The following is a 22,829-nucleotide window of genomic DNA, read 5'->3' as shown; positions in this document are numbered from 1 at the left end:
CAAACTGTGATACAACTGATGAGGTCCAGCTATCCAAAATAAAAGTGCTGAGAGAGAGAGAGAGAGAGCTTGGAGAGACCAAACCCTTGCAGTGGATCGGTCGGAGTTTTTTGAGCACGTCAGGTATACACATACCTTAACCTTTGTCTGTTGACCTATTCTGGAAGTGCTTGCCACCTAGTATGCTATAGATCGCGCAAATGAAGCGAAAATGATCTTTGTTGTTGCCATGTGCCATCACACTCGACCTATCTGAGTCCTAGACTCGGACAACCACTTCAGGCCCAAACCCCAGAATCGGCCCTTGGCCCACTCGCATTTGGCCCATTCGGCACAACTAAACTCGGCCACCTGACATTGGGCCCATCCAATTCGGCCCCATCTCACTCAGCCCTCAGCCATTCGGCTCGGCCGATTTAGTCTAACTACCATTTTTCCACCCAATTCAGACAATCGGCCATTTGGCCCACCTTGCCATGTGGCATTTGGATGGAGCCTTATGTTCGGTCCTCAAATACCCCTCAAACACTCGACCCTCAAATTCAGCCCTAGGCCACTTGGACGGGCCAAATATGACACTCGAACCCTACAATTTGGACCAACGAATCTAGAATTTGTCAGATTTGACATCTGTTTGGAGCAGATAGACGCAATTGACTATGAGCAAGTAGGCCTAGCCCAACCAAGTGCCGCCTCATTATTCAAGACAAAGTCACCATATGAGCTACACCCACTAGAAGAGACTCCCTCTTCTAGCAAAGGCAAAGAGTTCGATTTTCAAGTCGAGAAAGTAAGATCAAACAATGATCTTGAGATACCTCAACCGCATGAGACCAAACATACCAACAAGGGGGACGTACTAGTCCACCTATGGCACCGAAGGTTGGAGAAGGAACAAAAGGGACAAACGAAGGACCCACAAGCTGAGGAGCAAAGAAAGCCACAAGACTTGCCAAAACGATTTGCAAAGTTTAAGAAAGATGATAGGGTAGTGATCTTACTAGGAGCCAAATGACAAGGGCAAGCAAGTGAACCAATAGAAGGGCCAGCCAAAGTCAAGGAGGTTAATCTAGCTAAGGAAGGGGAGATCCTCGACCTATCTTTATAGCCGATGACTTGATTGAGGAGGAAGCCAATCTCATTGCTCTCCTACGGGAGTACATAGAACTCTTTGCTTGGTCTCTTGATGAGCTAAAAGGGGTAGATTCAAGTGTAGTAGTGACTCACAATATACCCATGATCCCCGATGCAATGCCGGTCAAGCAGTGACCATATCCTATGAATCCCAAGCACGCTCACACTGTCAAAGAAGAAATTGGTAAAATGTTGAGAGCATGATTCATTTATGAGATTGAGCACATGGATTGGGTCTCACCCATAGCGATCGTACTAAAGAAAAATGGAAAGATTAGAGTGTGCGTCAACTACAGGAAAGTCAATGCTGCTACCAAGAGAGACAATTACCCATTGTTGTACATTGAGCATATGCTCGAGCGAATAATTGGTAAAGAGGCCTACAATTTTTTGAACGGCTTCTCAAGATACAATTGGGTGCAAGTATATCCTGATGATAGGCACAAGACTGCATTTTCCATTGAGTGGGGGGTCTTTGCTTACATAATCATGCCCTTTTGGTTGACAAATGCACCAGCCACATTCTTAAGACTCGTGTGCTATATTCAAAGATATGCTTAGGAAAGAGTTAGAAGTATTCGTTGATGATCTTTATATTCGCTCTAATTGGAAGGAACACTTAAACAAACTCCGAGTGGTCTTTTAATGATGTCGATTGTATCGTCTTTTGTTGAATCCCTTGAAGTGCCAATTCTGGGTAAAACATGGATGCATCCTAGGCCACGTGGTGTGAAATAACGGCTTTGCCACGGACTTTTCAAAAGTCAAGGTTATTTTCGATCTACCACCACCATTTGATTACAAGGGAGTTTAGTGCTTCCTAGGCCATATAGGGTATTATCGAAGATTTGTACTTAACTATGCATGATTGCTAGACCTCTGTACAAGCTTCTCGTAATATTTGAATGGACCAGGAATGCCAGTGTGCATATGAGGAATTAAAGCACTGCAATAAGCGCCAACGGACCAAGGTACCTATTCGCAATGAAAAAATGGAGTTAAGCCCAATTATTGCAAGACAACCATTCGAGAAGTGGGGAATTGACTTCATTGGGCCTATTAATCCTGCAGCATAGTACTCGCAAGTCAAGTACATCATTGTTGCCACTGATTATCTCACGAAATGGGTGGAAGTAGGAGACACAAGGAAAAATGACCCTAGGACCACAACTAAGTTCCTGTGGGAGCAAGTCATCTTATGATTCAGCTGCCCCATTGAATTGGTTAGTGATGAGGGCATGGATTTCATCAATGAAGTGATCTCTCACCTCTTGTCCACCTTTCTGATCATCCACTGAAAATCCTCACCATACTACCCTCAAGTGAATGGCCAGGCTGAGTCCACAAACAAGATTCTAGTAAATGTCCTGACCAAAGTAATCTCAGCTTCATGCAGTGAGTGGGATAACAAACTAATGGTAGCCTTGTGGACCTATCAGGACAGCCTATAAAACAATTGTAGGACATACTCCCTTCAAGTTAACCTATAGAACTAAAGCAATTCTACTGGTAGAGTTCTTTGTTTCAAGCTTGAGAATAGCTCTTCAAGAGAGATGGGATGGAAGGGAGGCATGGATGGAGCTCCTAATCGAGCTAGAACGCTTATTAGTGACTTGACTTCTAGCCACCCATGCGTTGATATGTGAGAAGACATGACACAAGAGTTGGTTTGACAAGCATGTCAAGCAACGAGATTTCGAACGGGGAGACTTAGTAATGTTGTACTCAATCAAAGGTCATAAACAAAAGATGAAGTTTAGAGGACTAGGACCTTTTAGAGTTCACACCATCAACCAAATCGGTAATGTAGAACTCGAAACCCTGAAGGGCGAGGGCATAGGCTTCTTCAATGGCAACCACATAAAGAAGTACTACCCTCCCACACACCCATTACATGAGCCTTCATTGCTAGAATCCCATGTCAAGGTATGAGTGGCCACTATCATGAAAAGTGAAGAAAAAGATGAAGAAGCCATAGCATCAGCCTACCTGTAAGTGATTGTCACTGCCCAACAAACACATACATTCGATGCATTGATCGATGAGGGTGTTGATTTTAATATCTTGACTCACGATCATTGGATTCAAATTGGCAAACCACAGTTATAGCCCACGAATGCCAAACTCAGCACATATGGGGGCCGATCATATGCACTTTTGGAAAAGTGTAAGGATGTTATCTCTATCGAGTTTGAAAGCCTGCCCATGATCTTTTATGTGTCGCCAAATATGAAGGATGTAGGTACAGAATCACTGTTAGGACGTACATTTAAGAAGTAAGCACTGTGCAATGTCGCCTACCCATCACAACGCATTCATCTAACCATCGATAACCTATGTATAGTCATAGTTTTTAGCAAGGGCTGTGTGACTCCATCAAAGTCTACCAGGCCACTGGTAGAGAAACCCACCATAAAGCCTAAGGAGGGGGGTCATGACTTGTCACAACCGGCCAACCCTCAATGCCAACAAACCATAAAAACTAGAGCTAAGGCTCAAGAACCATAGATCAAATGTTGTTGGGGGTAAAGGCACCTTCGCCTAGCCACCGGTATATTACTACACTGTCAGTACTTGCCACTTCACACTGTAGGTGGCAGGCGCCCATCACCGTCACTTTATTCTTTATTGTTTTAGTGACAATTTGAATAAAGGAAGGCCTGGTCACACATTGTGACTATTGGAGTTCCCATTTTTTGCCTCTCTCTTTTCTTGCTCTTCCTCTCCCGCCATAGCTCTTCCAAGCAAGCTTCGATCCTTCTCACCTTTCAACTGGTATCAGAGCATGGTTGCTCAAGTATTCCAACTTGGTTCGTGACTACTTCATCTTCCATTGAATCTCTACACTCATTGGGTCTCCTTCCTAGCAACCATAGCCGATTCTCTTGATCTCCCGTCACTCCCCGGCTTCTCGAGCACCTTCCTAGCCCCTTTGAGTGGCGTTGCATCAGAGGTATTTTTTCATTTGCTTCATGGTTCCATGCTGGTTATAGGTCTATAGGTCTGAGAAGAGAAAGGGGGTGTAGGAGCTTTCACTCAACCACCAAGACCCACAAACCGCTTATTGCTTCAAGTGTTCCAAGTGAGCTCTCATGGCTATCTCTCACTTAGTCGATGCGTCGTCGATCCTCTCAGGGTGTAGTGAGCTTACCTTGATGCCAAAATGAGTTGCCTCCTCCCTTACACAAGCTGGTAGCTCCACAATCCTAGATGCTAGCTCAAGCATCCTCAAGCCTCCTCCATCTCCAAGCTCCATCCACCATAGTCGCGTGTGAGACAAGAGAAGAGAAGAGAAGAGGGAATAAGAGAGAAGAGGAGATGGTAAAGAGCTTCACCCTCTTGATCCCTCACTCCCACACACTCACTCACTCCCTCACACTCTCACACTCCCTCCCTCAAGAGCACACACACAAGCAAGATGAAGAGAAGAAGAGAAGAATAGAGGACTCTTGTTAGCCACACGCAACTTTATATATACAAACCCTAAAACCCCATGGGCACCCATTCCTTTTTACATGACCGCGGCCATTGTAGCAAGGTCCCTTTCTCTAATTCCCTCTTCTTGCTTCATGCCCTAAGCCTATACCCGTCTATTCTTTTACAAATGGCACAGGAGGGAGCCTAGCGCTCTTTTACAAGAGTTTTTGGAGTTTTTGAGGCGCCTTTTCTTTAAAATTGCTCTTTTTGCCTCGGTTTAGCTTTCAAGGCTGCCTCTATGCCTTTGCTCTTTTTTCATTCTTTTTTTGTTTTTTTCTTCATCTTTCCACCATCTCGAATTGAGGTTAACATTACCTCCCTCCGAGGCGAATGCCAATCCCATGGCACGTCGAGCTGTTTGTTGGGGAAGGGTAGGCGGTTGGCAAGTTATTGGTTAGGTGATGGTAGGGTCACATGTGGGCTGGGGTGCTTTGGAAGCATGGGCAATGATGGTTGACAGAGAGCCAATGATATGTCAAGTGGATGATGGGGCCTCCGAAGGTGGTGGTTTGTCACATTTTGCAATATCTGAAAGGAGAAAGTGCGGTGCTCTACCTAAGGGGAGTGTCTGCCTTACTGTGTGGTGCATTGTGCTCGTGTTGGTGGAATGGGGAGCTGGGTCTAACCACAGGTAGGCCTGGGTGATGCCCCACACTTGAGGGCCCCATTCGTGCGGTAGGGAGGTGCAGTGAGTGTAGCGTAGGGTGACAGGCCTAATCTTAGGTGAGTGTTACCTCCCTAGGTGTGTCCTGCCCTTGGGGTGCCCTAAGCATGAAGTGGGGGAAAAAAAGAGCTAGGAGGTTAAGAATGGGGCCGGCCGACCGAGGTCACCGGGCACGCCTAACTTAAGGACCCCTAGGTGTAGGGATTGTGAGCCATGAGCTGCGACCTGCGTGCGGATACGTTTTTCTTTCGTTCGTCCGTTCTTCTTTCTTCTTCTTCTTTTTCTTCTTCTTCTTCTTTTTGGGTTGGGTTTAGTAGTAGGGAATTTTTAGTCCTTGTCCTTAGGAGGGGGGTGAAGGGGATTTAATGGAATGGCTCAAAAATCTCCAGCTCTGCATGAAATTCTTAAGGTTCAAGCAAACCTGGTAGGGAGTGGTGGAGAGGAATGGATGGCTACAATGAGTGAACCGGCTGTCGCTCATGTCTTCAAGAACAATGAGGCAGAAAGAAGGGAGGAGGCTTGCTCACATCATTAGGCGGGTCATCGCGCAACTATCAATTGCATTAGGATCAAAAAAGAGCGGGGGAAAGGCCACGTTCAGTAGGGGTGGGTTCTTGCCTAAGTAGGATTTTAGGAGCCTAAGATAGTTGCAAGTGGTGATGAAGGCGGGATCCGGGCAGGAGGAGAAATCAACGATAAAGCGTGTCATGGTGGTGTCTAAGCTATCGGAGGTGAAGGTGAGGGCCTGGGCTAAGGTGGTGGTATAGGGGTTATATATTACAGGGAAGTCATAATGACCATGGGTGTTTGGATCGAAGTCTACTCCTATTCGTCAAGGGTACGCCATGTGGGTAGGGTTGTTCCTCTCCGAAGGGAGAGTGTTACAAAAGGCCATCCATGCGAATACATTGTCGTCGCATATGCGCCTTCACCACAATGGTTGGCACTTGTATCCAGGCACGGACCGAGGCACTTCAAAAGCTTTATTCAGCCACTAGTATTCCGCATCCTCGGTGCCCCAGAGGGTGGGATTCCTCTCTCTTTCCTTCAACCACTGTTGGCTTAGTCAACTTCTGACGTTGATCACCTCGTCCACTATTTTAGTGGGAAGGACTTTGCGCAGGGCATTGGGGATGAGGAAGCTGAAGGTGAATGGCTGCTTCTCACTATTTTAGTGGGAAGGACATTGCGCAGGGCATTGGGGATGAGGAAGGTGAAGGTGAATGGCCGCTTCTCCTTTTCTTGTCTCTCCCAGATTATGAGCTCCATATGAAAACTAGGAGGCATGTCATTTGGGCATAGCGGGAGGGGTACAGATGGCTAGGCCGTAGGGTTAGCCCTTAATCTTCTTCTGGCTTCTTCCACCAGCTTCCTCCTCTTCTCCCTCAGGGTGGTTTTCCTCTCCACAGATGCATCCGATGGCTGCCCTTGCCCTTCAAGATGGGGTGAAGGGGGTTGTGGAACCACTTCTTCTTCAAAACTGTGCAGTTCTGTCTCACTCCTTGGTGGGCGCTCTTGCTGTTGTACCCCTTCTACGAACCCTAGAGCATCAATCTCCTGGGGGTTTAGGCTGGCGGATAGCAGATACCTATGTTGTTCCTCTAGGCTTAGCCCCACTGTAATGGGTTGGGAGGGCATGTGTAGCCCTGCTCACAGGGCTATACGGGCTATGCTCAGTTTCTTTTTTACTGCCTCCAAGGACTCCCCTTCCTCCTCATGAGTGGCATCCATTAAGGTATTCAGGAAGATTCATTGTTGAGTACGAAAGGCCACTTGGGTTGCCTCTACTTTGCCTTCTACTAGGATTTTCTCTTTCTCCACTAGAGCCAAGCGATGCGCCAAGGTCTTCACTCTTTGCTCATTCTGGCCTACCCACTCTTCAACTCTCTTTTTCATTTCTTCAATGCCTTCTCCTTGTCTTTGCACCAAGGTCGTGAGCCTCTGCTCTGTTGATCTTCCAATTCCTTGTTCATTCTTTCATGCTCTTCTCTTTCGAGGCTTAGCCTTTCGGTCATAGTTTCCATTTCGCGGTGGTGTTGCTCCTCTTCCTGTTTCCTTCTTTCCTCCCCTGCGGTATACTCCTTCATGCCCTGTTCAATCCAACCTAATTTTTATGTTAGATCCTCGTGTTGCATGATCAAAAGCTTATATTCTTTTTGCATCTTCTCGAGCTCTTGATTTTCATCTATGAGTTGTCGCTGCCAGCTTTGCTCCTTTTCTTCTTTGGTCTTTAGTTCCCTTTTCAGGTCGAGAATTTCCTTTTGTTGTGTAGCCATTTGCTTTGTCTTTTCGATCTAGAAGACCGCTACCGCTTCCCTTTCCGCCTCCAACTCGGCCACCACGATCCTCCTTTCCTCCTTTGCCCTCTCTAACTACGAGAGCAATTCATCAGCGTACTCGTCATGATTTGCGAGTGACGTCATAGTGGTGGGGATTGGGGTGGTCGAGGCTTCCATTTTTTGGTGTTTTGGCTCTTGCCTAGACTCGGCACATCCGTAGTTGGCCTTTTGTGCCTAATGGTTGTGGGCTCCCCGCTCCTTCCTTGTGCTAGTTCCTTATTGATAAAGTATTGCATCCACGCCACAAAACTATTCACATCGGTGCTGGCCGGGATGCTTGGGGTGACAGTGGTGGCTTCGCTAGCGAACACCAAGGGGGGCGGAATGGGATGGATGGGGACCTTACCCTTGCATTCGATGATCATGGGCAGCATGGCTTCGGGTACTTGAGTGCTTGAGACAGGTCTATCTTCCCTAGGCAGACTTAAAGTCCCTAGGCCATCGAGTCAGCTCTATTGTTCTATGGATCGGTGAATTGCTTCGGCCATGTCTTCCTCCTCCTGTCTCCTCAACTCTACCTCCTCTTCCATAACTCTTCTTTCTCTCTCTTCTTCTATTTTCCTTACTTCCTTGGTCAACTTTTTAGCTTCTTCCTTCTCCTTCTTTTTCCACTTCACCGCCTCTCTCGGGGATTTCTTTTTTGCTATTTCCAGTTCTTCTTGTTCCTTCTTCCTGCCTGCCTTCTCTTTCTTCTTCTGAGTTGGCTTCCCAATGAACTCCTTTGTTTTTCTTCATCCGGATTGAGCCTCCCGCTCCTCCTTCTCTGTCTCGGTTTCTATCTGGTTGCTCGATTGCTCATCCTTTTGATGGGTTAGCAACCTATCTGGGGTCTCATCTGCTCCCTTATTTCATTGTTGGGCCTCTTTCACAGCCTCCTAGATGATGACCGTCAGTATGCTCCCATACCCGATGAAGGAGGCTTTTGAGGAAGGTTTCTTCCTCTTCATATTCTTAGATGCGGGGGATTCTTTGCATGCCTGTTTGTTGCCCAGGGCTAGTGCTTTGGCCACTTGGTCTATTGTTTTGCACACCTAGCTATTCCAATCCACCTGCGGGCTGCCACATTTTCCAACACAGGTACATTGATCCGGTGCATGAGGGAATTGAGCGTTGGCTTGAGAAAAGGGCATGCACCAACTTTGCGTGCATGCCAATCTCAGCATTGGGGATGTCTTGTATGCTGATGCCATCATTTGTCAAAACTTCTTCCCTCTTCATCTTCAGTAGAGCATACACATCCCTCTTATGTTTTTTCTCCACCCTAGGTTTCAACCGCAGTGCTTTCTCCACAAAGGCTTGGTTTAGTGGTACCTGCACTTGTCGGCGGACACTGCCCCCCCTTCCCACTGTCACCATTCCACATTCTTGATCAGGGTTGTACGTTCTCAAGAACTCTACACACTTTGTGTGGTCAGGTTCTTCTGCAAACTTCTCTAGGTACTTGTGGAGGTTGCATTGTTCCACTATTCTCCTTGCGGCCTGCTCCTTGGGCACCACACTTCTCAAGATTGTGAATGCTGTGGAATTTTAGATGACTATAAGCATGATTTTCCAGGCTAATGCCGTACTATGCTCTCTCTTCCTCCGTGAAGGGGAGTTAGTGGGCACGGTCTTGTTGTGACATCTCTCGTTCCTGTCATGAACCATAATTCCCATTAGTGCTTATTTTTCTTTCTTTCTTCTTTTCTTATTTATATATATATATATATATATATATATATATATATATATATATATATATATATATATATATATATATATATATATATATATATATAAAACATACATATACGATGATTTACTGAGAAGAAAGACTTTATGTTGTTGAATGAAAGCATTAAGATCTAATATAGATTCTTCCCTTCAGGCTTTGTGTGTTTTATTTCAAAGTTTTGTGACATTCCTCCTACATCACCAATTTCTTATGTGTTTATGCGTTTTCTTGATCTTGATTGGTTTTATTTTGATTCTCCTTCACCTCACCCTCTCCCCTTCCAGATTGAGAAGAATCCTTTCTAGGATTGAAGGTTAGGAGGTCAAGGGCGTTCAGCATTCAAATATAAGGGTTACTTGCACATGAGCCAAGTATAGAATTCTGGGTTATATTCCAACTGACCCTTGTAGTCCAGATCGAAAGGTCGAGTACTGACGTGTGTGATGTAAGTGAGGACATCCATTAGGAAATCGTCGAAACTAACATGGCTAGTGATGTGGAGCTCTTTTTCGGTCAGGAGATGATCAAGATATGGGTGTCCTTTGACGTGCTCTTCCATGGGTCAATCCCAAAGAGTGGTTAACACTCTATATGAGGTGGGTGGGGTCATATTCTGATGTCTTGATTACACGTCGCTAACATCCTCTGAGTTCCCACTGCAATCGCAGAGTGTACTAGTTTTGCAAAAATGGGGAGTCGATGTCAACTAACACTTTCAACTCCTCGACTTCTTTGTCAGTGATGGAAGAAGTCATCATCATAAGACATAATGAGGTGTTGTTCGATGGCTTGTTCTCTTGATATCTCAGTGCATAGCAACTCGGCTGAGTGGGGTATTTTGACAAATGCAAATTCGAATGTTTCCCAGGAACAAGGCATCGTGAGAACTTCCATCGCTAAAGGCTCTTGCAATAGGCCTAAGTCCAAGCAGTCATAACTTAGAGCGATTGACATGAATGTGGCATCTAAGTGTCTAAGACAAGAAATAACATCATCCCCTATGTCTTCGACTTGGTCTGTGGCCATAGCTAAGAATGATTTCCGCTCATAAGAGGGTTTAAGGCCCGCAGGTGGCTGGGGTTTGATGGGGCTAGAAGGCTCGGCAACAAATGGTGGCAGTTGCCCAGCGGTGGTGGAGCCTCGTGGATAAGCGTCGAAGTAGTAGCTGCTACGGATGGGTTGCTACACTCGGATTGGGTTTGGCAAGTCTTATCGACACTAGCAGGGGTTGAAGGGGGTAACGTTGTTTGGGGTTTTGAGCCGATAGGCTTGCTCAACTCTTTCGGGCTTATGCATGGGTGAGCTGGTGTAGGAGGTAGGTTCAAGAAGTGCTACAGTTTCTAGTTCCAAGGTTCTACGAGGCTCGGGGTGATCAAGCTTGAGGGTGGCATGTGAGTGATGCCGTTTCCCATTCGGGCCTTAGGGATCCATAGCCAGACATTTCCCTTATAGTAGCCTTGTGCGCGCAAGAGGGCTTTAGGAATCCATCTTCACTTAATCAGGCTTTGATTTCTGTAACTACATCTCGGCCTCTTGGGTTTAGAGTTTCTTGTGTTACGAGGACATGGGCGTCCACTCCTAGGCAATGGTTGCGCTTGTTAGGCCTCCATTGAAACTCAGGATGTTGGGCCTTAGCTTTTGCTGCTATGAGCAGCGGCTCGTGAGACTCGATAGATGGTGGTTGAGCACTAGTCCCCCTCCGTAGACTTGGCTGCGAGAGTATTTCTACCGGTGGCCTTGCAGACTTTAATGAGGTCGCGTAGCCCTTGCTGAAGGCTGTAACAATACAGACGTTGCCTATGGCGAGGTGGATGCGCTATGACTCATAATCGGCATTGCAGTGAGTTTGCTTCTTGAAGTTTTCCCTAGCAGCGATTCCATGCATGCGTCTTTAGTGTTTAGCAACATGTAAAAGATCATTGGTACAGCCTTAGACTTGATAGCAACAACGGCCTTGCACTTACTGAGAAGTGCGTATAAGTGGCCCCCATATGGACTTAATTTGGCATTAATGGGTTGTAGTGGTGGTTTACAAGGTTGGGTCTAATGATCGTGAGTTAAGACATTGAAGTCTGCTCTCTAATCGATCAAGGCATTGAAAGCGCATGTTTGCTTGGCTGTGACCATGATGTGGAGGTATACGGGTTCTATAGCTTCCTCATCCTCATCATCAATTTTCGTGATTGTGGTGACTCGTACCTTGACAGGGGGTTCTAACATTGGTGGCTCATGGAGTGGATGCGTGGGAGGGTAGTACTTCTTAATGCGATTGCCATTAAAGAAGCCTATGCCCTTACCGACTAGAGTCTCGAGCTCAACGTTTCCAATTTGGCTGATTGCATGAACTTTGAAAGGCCCAAGATCTCTAAACTTCATTTTTTGCTTGTGTCCTTTAACTGAGTATAGGAGCACTAAGTCACCATGTTCAAAGTTGCAATGTTTGATATGCTTGTCAAACCAACTCTTGTGTCGTGTCTTCTTGCATATGAGCGCATGAGTGGCTAGAAGGCGAGTTTCTGAGAGGCGTTCAAGTTCAACCACGTGTTGCGTCCATGCCTCCTTTCCTTCCCATCGTTCTTGAAGTGCTATTCTCAAGCTAGGAATGAAGAACTCTACTGGTAGAATTGCCTCAATCCCATAGGTCAACCTAAAGGGAGTCTGGCTAACAGCCATTTTATAAGCTATATGGTAAGCCCACAAGACTACCATAAGCTTGTTATCTCAGTCAATACGCAAAGCAGAGACTACCTTGGTGAGGACATTTATAAGGATCTTATTTGTGGATTCTACCTGTCTGTTTGCCTTAGGGTAGCATGGAGAGGATTTTTGATGGATGATTAGGAAGGTGGATAGAAGATGCGCTATCACTTCATTGATGAAGTGCATGCCCCGGTCACTAATTAGTTCAATGGGGCAGCCGAATCATGAGATCACCTACTCCCATAAGAATTTGGTAGTCGTTCTAGAGTCATTCTTTCGTGTCACTCTTGCTTCCGCCTATTTTGTTAGATAGTCCATGGCCACAATGATATATTTGGCATGCGAATAATGTGTCGCAGGACTAATGGATCCTATGAAGTTGATCTTCCATTTTTCGAAGGGTTGTCGTGCAATGATTGGGGTCAACTCCATTTGATCCTTGTGAATCAGGACCTTTGTCCGTTGACACTCGTCACAATGCCTGATGAATCTTGTTGCGTCGCGAAAAAGCGTGGGCTACCATAGTTGGGACTGCAGCACCTTGCGGGCTGTCGTGTCTCCGCTAAAGTGTCCTCCGGAAATTTCATTGTGCACCTCTGTGAGTACATCATGCATCTCATGCTCGCATACATATCTATGCAATAACCCATCTTGCCTTAACCTATATAGTTGGCCTGCTATCAACTGATAGGGTTGGATTTTGAGGATAAGTCACCTAAGTCAAGCCTTTTCTATTGGTCGCTCAGGCAGTCTGTGCTCCAGCACTTGGACAATGTCATCTGCCCAGTATGGTGTTAGATCACCCTTGAATAAATCTCTCTCACTGGAAAGGTTAAACAGATGGGCATTTGGCAATTAATCGACAATTTCTTGTCTAGCAGCCTCTCCCATTGGGATGCGTGACATGTGGTCAGTCATGTGGTGCCATTTTTCCTTCCGTACAACCACGACGAAGTCGAATTCTAAAAGCAAAAGGAGCCATCGAGCTATGTATCCTGTAGCACAGGGTTTGTCCCACTAGATACAACAAGGCTTGATGGTCCACAAAGAAAGTAAAAGGCGTAGCCAAAAGATAATGCCAAAACTTCTTTATAGCAAATACCATGGCTAAACCCTCCCTCTCAGTCCTCGAATAGTTCATTTCTGTCTCGGTGAGTTGTCTACTAGCAAAGCTCACTGGATAGTCGAGGTTGTGTTCACCAGGTTGGCACAACACTACCCCCATGGCGAATTTTGAAGCATCAATATGCACGTGGAAGGTAATGATCCAATCTGGGGCTCGTAGGATCAGTGCAGTAGTCAGAGCCTTTTTCAATTTCTCGTACACTCGTTGACATGGTTCAGTCCATTCGAAGATGATCAACAACTTGTACAAAGGTATGGCAATCAATGCATAGTTCAACACAAACCGTCGATAGTATCCTGTATGGCCTAAGAAGCATTGAACTCCCTTATAGTTGATTGGGGGCGAAAGATCAACAATAACCCTGACTTTCGAGAAGTCAGTGGCAATGCCATTCTTTGACACCACGTGCCCTAGGATGCATCCATGTTCCACCTAGAACTGGCACTTTAAGGGGTTCAGGGAGAGACGAGATAGGTGATACTGCTCAGAGTTTGTCTAAGTGTTCTCTCCAGGTCGAGAGAACACACAAGTCATCCACGAAGACCTCCAATTCCTTGCGAAGCATGTCTTTAAATATGGTGCACCTGAGGTGTTGAAAGGTGGCTGGGGCATTAGTCAACCTGAAGGGCATGACTATGTAAGCAAAGACACCCCACTCAATGGCAAAGGCAGTCTTATGCCTGTCGGCAGGATGCACTTGCACCTGATTATATCCAAAGAAGTCATCCATAAAGTTTTAGGCCTCTTTGCCCACCACTCTTTTGAGCATGTGCTCGGTGTACGGCAATGGGTACTTCTCTCTTGGTGGCAGCGTTCACCTCCTGTAATTGACACACACTCTAATCTTTTTGTTTTTCTTCATCACTATGACTATGGGCGACACCCAGTCTGTGTGCTCGATTTCGTAAATGAATCCTGCCCTCATCAGCTTGCCAATCTCCTCTTTAACTGCATGAGCATGTTTTGGATTCATCGAGTACGTTCGCTACTTGATCAGTGTTGCATCTGGCGTCATGGGTATGTTATGAGTCACTACATTCGAATCCACCCCCTTAAGCTCTTCTAAGGACCAAGCGAACAAGTCTATATACTCTCATAAGAGAGCAACAAGACTCGTCTCCTCTTCTTCAATCAAGTCATCGGCAATTAAGACCGGTCGGGGGTGTCTCCCTCTCCTGTGCTAGGTTCACCTCCTTGACCTTGGCTGGTCCCTCGATGGGTTCACTTGTTTGCCCTTGGCGTTTGGCACCCAACAGGATTACCACCTTGTCACCCTTCTTGAATTTCGCAAATCTCTTCGGGAGATCCTACGGCTTTCTTTGCTCTTCCATTTGCGTGTCCCTAGGCTATTTTGCCCTTTCTTCCTTCAACTGTCTGCACCTCAGGTGGATGGGTAGGTCCCCCTTGGTGCGTCTGGTCTTGGATGGTCTAGGTATTTCTGGGTCGCTATCTGAGCTCACTTCCGACTCAGAATCAAACTCATCGTATTCACTAGAAGAGGTGGTTTCTCCTGACGATCGCAGCTCAGAGGGTGACTCTGTTCTAAGCACTAGTATCATACCTGGTTGGGTTAGGCCTGCTTGTTCGAAATCTATGGCTCATGTGTTCTCCAACCACGCACTGTCACAATCCATGCACATGACCCCTAGTTCTCTCTTAAAGACACCCTTTTTCTATGGCTTGGAGTCTACTCATATATGTTCTATTTCTCGCCCCTCAGTGTTGTATTCCACCATGTCTATCTTACCCTCACTTTCATCACTAAAAGAATGACCGTCTTCATACTTGTCATTGGAATCATCTTCGTCTGACTGCACATCGTCTCCTAGGTTTTGGTATATCTCTTGTCTCTAATCAGAGACTAGGGCCCAATTATACATGAGGTTTAAGTCATGCACCCTAGTCCATTGCCACCTTGGTTCATCTAACAAACCTTGGAGTGGCTTGAAGTTTGTTGCCGGATTGCCAGCTAGCTTGCCAGTCAAATACTCCAGAATCTCTTGGAGTTCCTTCTTGTTATTTGGCACTTGAAATGTGATCGGTTTAGGCCACCCACGAAGGGTTCCTGCCATCATGCAGACTGGTATGGAGGGTGTGTCTTTTGACGTGCCAAATGTCTTGATGGCTTGCTCATATGCCTCATGATCTGAGAATGGCAAGTCAATCGTAGCAAGGACATGCATCTAGCCTCGCTCATCCTTCGAGCATAGTAAACTTGGTCAAGGGCCCATATAGGACTTGTTGAACTGAGCATTACATTTAAGCATCACGGAGATGGCATCCAAGTCAACTGGTGAGGTCTTCCACGTGTCCATCTCTACTCTCACAGCTTTCGTTTTATTGCCAAGGAAGATTAAGCCGTTACCCCAATCTTCCATGACTCTGGCATTGCGCATCCAGGGTCGGCTTAATAGGATATCGTAGTCAACTCCCTTCATGACTATAAAGTCAACCGAGAACTGGACGCCTGCGATTTTCACAGCGGCCAATTTTTAAGTACCCCGAATGGTTTCACTCTGATACCATTTGCTAGTGTGACATTGAACCTGGTGATCTCGACATGCGGGTTTTCCCACCTCTGAAGCACTGCGTGGATCAGTACACTAAACGCTGCTCCTGTGTCTACAATCCCCTTTCTATTTGTGTCACCTAGGGCTAAGACAAGTAAGACTGCATGCATCTCTCGGTGCCTTCCCAAAAAGCATTAACATGCAAGGACTTAGGCATAGAGTGCAACGTCAGGCTCGGTATTTGTGTCTGTGCATCATGGTCGTGCAGGTCTAAAGCAGCTTGCCCTCATGATCCTTCAATCCACTGCTTCACATCTTGCCATAGGGTGGAATGATGCCTAAGCAGGTCTCCTAGGCTCAATGTCACACAGGGGTGGTCACTAGCGTGGTAAGGAGGTCATTGGCTGCTCGTCTTTCTCCTATTACGGATTGTCCTCACTAATGGCCATGGCTAATTTGTTGGCCTGTAGCATCAAGGCTTTGCCTAAGCGGTACCGCTTGCGGCGCAGTCGCATCTCTCGGTTTTGGTCGAGGGGTTGAGACTGGCATGCTTATGCTGGAGAGAAATGATCTCGTCCTCTAGGATGGGCTCAGCATCTTTTAGGTGCTCTTGGGCCTCTTTTACCCATTCCTTCACTTTCTCGAAAGCCTCTAGTTGGCACTTCGGATGCGGGTACTCCCCTACCTTAGCACTTCCCTTTTCAACCGTCTTAGGAGCTGAGGTTTCTGCCTCCGCATGAGTAACCTTCTTTCTAGCAAGCAGAGTAGTGGCACTCTCAATTTTCAGCGTGATCTTAGCTGCTTCAGGTTTCTTCTTTCTCCTTCTATGGCTCTTCTTCTCGATCGAGGCTGCATCAAGGTTGCTCGGACCTGGCAACGATATGCCGGCCTGCTTCGTCTATGCTCGGGTCATGACATGCAATGGGATACGTGTGGCCTCCCCATCAAAGTTCTTAACACCAAACAGCCCCAATGGGATAGATGACACGTTGGCTAAACTTGAGGATGGTTTTCGCTTGGGACAGTCAACGAAGAGGTGAGTGATTCCACACTCTAGGCACCTTAGGTCTACCTTGTCTCTATTTGGTTGCTCCCTTTCAGGACAACTTGATGAGACGTGCCTTGGATGACCGCAAGTCCAACATATGATTGGATCTCACATCTACCCTCCTAGGCCTCTACCTCAGCCTCTTCCTAACGCCATCACTGGTACCGGTCAATAGTCCATAAGGACTGCATTGCCCTTGTCGTCATGCAAGACATATGGGTATATGTGAGTCTCTTCCTCATTTGGCTCCTCCACATAGTGGACTGGAGTGTCACTCAGTGGATGAGTAGGACTAGGCGGTCTAGGTATGCTTATAGGGTTTATGTCCATTCTAGGAACGACCAGTTTAACGTCATTAGGTGCAAGAAAGGCCAATGGGGCTCCTTTTCCGAAGAATTGTTGGGGTCTTCTCGCTAGATATGGCTGGCCGTATGGTTGTGAGTACGAGAGTCTTCTCGATAATCTACAATGTGTGGCGTTGTGACCAAATCTACCACAATTAGTGCAAGGTTGTGACCTAGGGTCTTAACACTCAACCCACAAGTGGTTTTCGCCACATACACGCATTGGACATGTAGCCCTGTTGGTCGTCTCAACATATCCTGCAATTTGGCTATCTCCATTTTTACCTCAGCCAAGTCTTGGTTTGTCTCAATGGCTTTCCCTTTGTCATGGGCTGTTGGACCTGATTGTTCACTAAAGGTTGACACTCTCTTTGAACTCCATGAGTTTGTATCTTCTGAATTTGAGCTCCTGGAGCTCAGCTCTTTTAGTTGGTCGTCTACTCGAATGGCCTCTTCAAACACCCTAGCTATCGAGTCTCACTGCAAGCTCAAGTTGCCTATCAAGGCCTTATACAGCTCCTCACCCCGTACTCCACTGATAAATATGGTGGACACCGCTCTTTCAGTAGGTCATTCGCCCACGGGGATTCTCTTGAAGAGGCTCCTCACGTGGGTGACATAGTCATAATGTCCTCTTTCTCTTTCTGCTTGACATTCATCAGTCTTACTAGCAGATTGTCAGAGTATCCGGGCTCGGAGAATCTCTTGATGAAGAGGTTTTTGAGGCCATTAAAGTCCACTCATTCTCCGACATCTAGACTCGTGTAACAAGTCCTACCCTTGTCGCCTAAGCAAAACCTGAATGCTTGAGAGTGTTGAGTCAAGTCAGTGAGGCTATTGGCCTCGCAGACTTGCTCGAATTGCTCTACAAAGCTATATGTATTGTCATGGGGTTGGTACTTATCGAGTTGCTTTGCAACAATTGGGATTTTAGACTAGCCCTTAGAGCCTTGGTTTGCTCCTAATCCTGCCAATAATGATATCGCTAGTGTTGCAGCACTCTGCTCCGCTGCTATGTTGTCGAGCAGTCGCTTCATGAGAAGCTCATTCAATGTCAAGTCTCCTTCTAGGGCTCTCTCGTGATCGGTCCGATTCCCACCTGCCAAATTCAACACCCGTTGTACCTCGCACGATTATGTATTCTGCCTTAAGCTCCTAGCACGCTGGTCTTGGTTGTATTTCACTATGCCTTGCAGTGCCTTGTGGGCTAGCTTCCGTTCCTCTTCCAAGTCTGTTACGATGGCTTCTGCCGTTCTACCACGGTCCTCATACCAAGCGTGCACATCATAGTTGTTTACCAACTACTGAATTGCCTCTGGAAAAACTCCTAAGTCAAGTTCCTTGTTCGGCTTGCGATCTGAGCTTTCCTCTGACATGATCACATTCTCGTGCTCCAACAAGCTATCCATCAAGTTGAGCAAGCTGGTCAGATCCACTTCTCTAGTGCCGATTGCTTGGTCCTACTCTGTGCTTTGGTTGTCCATCTATGTCTTGGGATCCTCTCCTATTGGTGGGTTCCTTGAGGTGTTTATCAGAGTGAGTTCCTTGACTTATTGCATCCAATCCTCAATTTTTTTCTACTCAGTATGGGTGTGTTCTTTCCTGTGCACTTGTGCTCAATCAGGATTTCAGTTGTCCTTAAGTGTACTTCAAGTGCGAAAATTTAGGGTGAGTGCGGAAAACAAGCATCTAAGCGGCTTACGCACTCTCTCGCTTCGTTTTAGACCTAATAGGCTTGTTGACCCACGTCTGGCCATCTTGTCAGTTTTTAGGGTTTCTCACTACATTGTCTTGCCCGTTTTAGGTTTGTTCAAGGTCTTTGGCTTAGCTGACTGTCACTAGCACTCTAGATCTAGCAATAGCCTACTCGAATTGCTAAGTGACAGTATCCTACGAATTTTCCTATTCCCTGTGCCAAAATCGAGTTCCATGCGTTGGGAGGAATCATGAAGGTTTACACGGCCAAAAAATTTAGAAAAATCTTGACTCTGTCCAACTCATCCCAGTTGCAGGGGCCGATTGTGTCACTCGGATGGGCCGAGGGCCGAATGGAATTGTGGGCTGAGGAGATTCACTTGGAGGGGGACCGAGGGCCGAATAGTAACTAGTCTGAGTGGGGTTGGTGGGCTGAGTGTCTAGTGGTCTGAGTGCTTCACTTGGACAGGCCGAATAAAAGGCGTCCAAGTGTAGTTGACTGAGTGGGCCAAGGGCCGAATAGTACCTAGTCCGAGTGGGGTTGGACCAAGTGGGCCGATTCTGGGACTCAGCGCAGAATCGCCGTCACTCAGACGGGCCAAGCCGTGCACAACGACGGCCACATCGGGGATGATTTCATTGAATCTAACGATCCGCACAACCACCAAGCACGCCACCTTCCAGATCATCACAACAAATACATAGCAGGGAGGATGTCCCCAATCACTCACTTGCCGACATTAAACACCCCAAGCATTGTTTTTTCCCATTTTTGCATGACTTGTGCCATGTTTTGCCTTGTTTTACAGCAACAAACCCTAAGCTTTTCCTATCTGGTTTCCTAATCCTAACCTACTCTAAATGCGACAAAGATCAAAGGCAAAAATTTGAAATATTTCTCCATCTTTTCCAATTATTAAACCAGCAAAATAACCCAAAATACTTACTTGTTTAGAAGATCAAACAACCTAAACTTCCTACCTACCTCAACCTCAAGTTTGGGGATGAATCCCTTACTTCCATGCTCAATATAAGGCGTGCGAGTGCTCAAGCTTGAATCCATTTGTCCTGACAATGGAACCAAAATGTGGGAGCTTTCACTCAACCACCAAGACCCACAGACTACTTATTGCTTCAAACAATCCAAGTGAGCTCTCATGGCTATCTTTCACCTAGCCGACGCATCGTCGATCTTCTCGGGGCGTAGTGAGCTTACCTTGATTCCGAAATGAGTTTCCTCCTCCCTCACACAAGCTGGTAGCCCCACGATCCTAGATGCTAGCTCAAGCATCCTCAAGCCTCCTCCATCTCCAAGCTCCATCCACCATAGCCGCGTGCGAGACAAGAGAAGAGAAGAGAAGAGAGAAGAAGAGAGAAGAGGAAATGGTGAAGAGCTTCACCCTCTTGATCCCTCACTCCCACACACTCACTCACTCCCTCATACTCTCACACTGCCTCCCTCAAGAGCATACACACAATCAAGATGAAGAGAAGAAGAGAAGAATAGAGGACTCTTGTTAGCCACACACCAAAGAATGAGCTTCCATTCACTTTTTGAACTTTATATATACAAACCCTAAAAACCCATGGGCCCCCATCCCTTTTTACATGATCGGCCATTCTGGCAAGGTCCCTTTCTCTAATTTCCTCTTCTTGCTTCATGCCCTAAGCCTATACCCGTCTATTCTTTTACGAATGGCACAGGAGAGAGCCTGGCGCTCTTTTACAAGAGTTTTTAGAGTTTTTGAGGTGCCTTTCCTTTAAAATTGCTCTTTTTGCCTTAGTTTAGCTTTAGAGGCTGCCTCTACGACTTTGCTCTTTGTCCATTATTTTTTCACTTTTTTCTTCATTTTTTCTCCATCTCGAATTGAGGTTAATAGGGGGCAGCACCATTGAAGCTCTGGTGCACCATATCATGACATAGACCTCTTGTGGCTACTTGAGGCTTGTTGTGTGCCTTCCTTGGCACCCCTTGGAGCTTCCTTACCATCCTGACCAACACTACAATAGCAGTAGCAACCCCATGCAGATCAATGTGATTTGTGCATGATCTATAGGCCCCTTGGTGGACAGCTCATATCCCGCTTGCTAAAGATTATGCTTTGCTCCTAGAACATTGTGGCACCCTTGGCAATGATGCTTGACGTACTTTGAAGCCTCCTGAGCCTTGGACATTGATCTGAGGTCTTGTAGCACTATTTTGCAATAGTTTACAGTAGCTTAAAAACATTAAATGTCAATGCTACACTAGCAATTAATGCATATGCTTGTTTGGAGCTTCCTAGTTAAGCGGTTTGATGCCTATTGATGAGACCGATTGTTGGGTAATGCAAGACATATGTATTGCCATGAACTTGGACTGATTTTTGGGCTGGAAAATCTCAATTTTAAATAGTAAATCACTGTTGTACAATAGTGGGATGAAGCCTATTACTTCATGTTTGCCTATGCCTCTTGGAATCGGGACATGCTTTGGAGATGTACTTTCATATATTGATCATCAAGGATCGACTTTGAGCTTGATTTGCTCTTGGATCATTGGTTGAGCTTGAGCTCACTTTGCATAGCATTTGGACCTCCATCTTTGATGTACTTATGGCGTGTACTTCACTTATGTCTGACCGGTCTTAACATGCTTGGCCTATGCCACTATTACATGCCCTTTACATTGTCTAGAGTTTGATGCTACTGAGCCTTGCTTTGGCTTGACATTTGATTGCCCTGAGCTTACTTTAGCTATTTCTTGGCTTGCCAGAGTTACAGTTTGGATATACTTGATGTCTATGGATGTTATGTATGGATGCTATGGAGTCTATATGCTCAAGATGTCTCATTGATGCTTAATATTGGACACTTGTCATTGATGCACTCTTACATACTTTGTTCGAGCTTTCTTGCTTAACATTTACGGCTTTTGTGCCAATGGGAGCATCTTTGGATGCTTGATAGACATTGAACACACAGTTTATGCTACTTGAGCATTCGGATACTTGAGACTAGGATCTTACTTGGATGTTGCATGGTTGATATGACATGGTCCCCACAAATGTACTTGGGCTAATATGGGCTTTGCACTCTCTGAGCATAAACCTATTTGTGTTAGATCTTGCCAGTGTTGTGTACACTTTGCTCTATTACACAAGGGGTGTGCTAGCTTATTGACGGATTTATTTGACATGCTTAGGTTTTTGCTCGATGTCCGTATGACTGTCACTTGCTAATTTATGCCCGTTTGATGCTGGTTATGCTTTGACAGTTAATGGTTGACTTGGTGCATTCATTTTGCCTAAAATTTGCTCTCACTGTACATGGCTGTAATTTTTATTGATTTTTGTTGTTTTTGAGGTCTAAATGGTTGATTTTTTATAGATTTTGAGTGATGTATGGCTGTTTTTGAGAATGTTTGAGAGTGTTTTGGATTATATTGATTATGTTTTGGAAGATCGTTATGATTTTTAGTAGAAATATGAAGCTTTGTGATGTTCTGATAGGTTTTGTTAAGGTTCTGATTGGTTCTGATACCTTCTGTATAGCTTTTGTTTTCTTCTGATTTTCTTCTGTATGAAGCATGGATTGATGATTGATGAAGGTTGAAATATTTTGAAAGATTATTGAATAGTTTTTGATAGTTTGGAATGGTGTTAGTATGAGTTATGAGGATTTGTTGTTCTCTAATGACCTTCAGTAACCCTCTATAAACCTTCTGTAGAGCCTCTGTCTATGTTCTGTCTCTGCTTTGTTCCTGTTCTGTAGATCTTCTGTAAGTGTTCTAAAGAATGTATGTGTGACTTTGAAAATTTTTTCTAACTTTTGGAAATGATGAATCTAAGTTCAAAAGAGCTAAAACAAATGGAAGAAGTAGCTGCTAAAGACTGACGAGAAGACTGGAGAGACAGTGACAGTAGTGAGCTATGAAGAGACACTGTAGTGGCTCTGGTGCCTCTTCGCATCAGACATACCTCTTGGGAGGTGCATCCATGACCTAACAAGGATTATTGAGAGTCATTATTGAGTATTTTAGTGAGGAGATGATGTATTATTGATAGAGAGAGAGAGAGAGAGAGAGCCAGAGATAGCC

This window comes from Lygodium microphyllum, chromosome 25, assembly GCF_053477565.2.
Source record: "Lygodium microphyllum isolate KBCC chromosome 25, Lygodium_microphyllum_v1.1.10, whole genome shotgun sequence".
NCBI lineage: Eukaryota > Viridiplantae > Streptophyta > Polypodiopsida > Schizaeales > Lygodiaceae > Lygodium > Lygodium microphyllum.
The sequence above is the reverse complement of the archived record's forward strand: the minus strand, read 5'-3'. Positions refer to the sequence as shown.